This window comes from Pundamilia nyererei, unplaced genomic scaffold (genome assembly GCF_000239375.1).
Source record: "Pundamilia nyererei isolate P.nyererei 1_Seehausen unplaced genomic scaffold, PunNye1.0 scaffold00302, whole genome shotgun sequence".
Taxonomy (NCBI): domain Eukaryota; kingdom Metazoa; phylum Chordata; class Actinopteri; order Cichliformes; family Cichlidae; genus Pundamilia; species Pundamilia nyererei.
In genome coordinates, this window is record NW_005187703.1 from 137928 (window position 1) to 139844 (window position 1917).

The following is a 1917-nucleotide window of genomic DNA, read 5'->3' on the forward strand; positions in this document are numbered from 1 at the left end:
ATTTTCTTTATTTTTCTTAGCGCTATAACACTTTCCACTAATAAATACCTTCAGTGGCTGACCTGTCCGTAGATCCAACATTCACCTCTGTTTCTCTCAAATGTGCTGTAGTCACACCACCACTCAAAAGAAAGGACATAGATCACAGGAGCCAACAATGTGACTTCAATACTGGGGGAATATGGTCAGATTTTTGCATACAAGAACTCTGACTGCTACGTATTGAATGAACATCAGGATTTGGATAATCCTGCAAACAGACCTGCTTGATATGAATTCATGGACCAATATCTTATAGTCAGTTTGAGACTAGAATTTTCTAACCTTTCTAACCTAACCGTATATTTGTAAGTGAAGGAGAGTAATTGTGGTGACCTTTTTTGATGTAATTATTAAAACTCTCCCAAATGATGCCAAGGTTGTTGACTTGTTTCAGAGACAGGGGTAGTATATATGAGCAGTTTGTCAGTCTCTAACATTTTGGACCAACAGCAAATATTTCTGTCTCTGTTTAATTCCTAAAAGTTTTGAGGCATCCAGCAAATTAATGTCATCGGTGCACCTCATTAGTTTGTGAACAGAGGTTCAATCATCAGAAGAAAAAAATATTAGCACAATTGTATATCATCAACATAAGATTGGCTAGATGATTGTTTGTGAGAGTAGTAAGAAGAAGCATGTAAAGGTTAAAGAATAATAAACAAAAAATAGACCCTTGAGGAACCACTGAGAAAATATTTATATATAGATCTAAAACTGCTAATTCAAACAGAGATTTTGATATGATATGATTCGATGTGATATGATGAAAAACAACTGAGAACTGGACCTGTTAAACCAACTGAGTCACAAAGTCTTTGAATGAAACTGTCATGATCAACAGTGTTGAAGGCAGCAGTGAAATAGTAGAACTAAAACTGAAAGTCTCTGTGAGTCACTGATGACTTTAGTGAGAGCTGTTTCTGTGCTCTCTATCACTACGGCCGTCTTCAGGGGATGATTGAAAAAATATGATTGCTAAGAAAAGCAGGGGGGAAATGGAAGCTAAAAAAGTTTCCTCTGTCTATATCAGGGGTCGGCAACCCTGAGCACACGTGCCACAGCTGGCGAAGGGTTAACTGATGACACGACCATAGCTGGACTGGCCATCAGGCATACCAGTGGGTCGATGGTGATTTTTATAGGCCGATGACTTTTTTTCTTGTAACGGCATGAACAATGAGAGGTGGTGGATTGGCCAGGTGCTGGCTGACGTGTAAAAATAACTCAGTTGTTTGGTGGTGGCTCTGGCGGAGCTTCCACAGAGGCCAGAGGGTGGATGAGGGAAGGGGAGGCAGGAGGAGGAGAGACCCGAGGCGGCCACCGGTCCGAGTGTCAGGTGAACTGAACTTCAGGTAAGAAGTTATGACCTGCAGTCTATCTGGGCCAGATATAAACCACATGTAGGTGCAGTTTATTTTCGTTGTGCTAGCTAGCATGACGGAGTTTCTATACAGCTGGGTGGGTGCTGTGAAGTTACTGATAGTGAACTTTGTTTTATTCATAATGTTAGTTAGTAGAGTTTCCAACCGTCCCGTAAAAAATGGAATGGTTCCGTATTGAGAGAAAATATTACGCGGTTTGTATTGAGCTGAAAAGGAACAGTTTGTCCCGGACTTCAGCTACAATGGAAAAAGTTATTCTGTGTCGTTGCTGCACAGCTGACTCTTCTTCTCTCATTCTCCCCCCTCCCTCACCTGTTTCTACTTCAATCATGAAACTGATCAATGATCAGCTGATCGGCTCTCTTGTTTGTTTATCGCTCACTTTGCGCCAGAAAGAGGAAACCAGCGGATGTCGCGCTAAACAACAGCAGCACGTTTAAGCTTGATCAGCTGTTGTTAGAATTTATTTAATATTAATTTCTAGTATCAGCTG

The 1917-nt window shown here is 40.9% G+C and overlaps 1 protein-coding gene across 1 annotated transcript in view; it reads left to right on the forward strand.

The window, feature by feature from the left end:
* LOC102214474 (junction plakoglobin-like) overlaps positions 1-1917 on the forward strand; it is a 105254-nt gene that overhangs the window by 102320 nt on the left and 1017 nt on the right. The gene's annotated exons all lie outside the window — the stretch shown is intronic.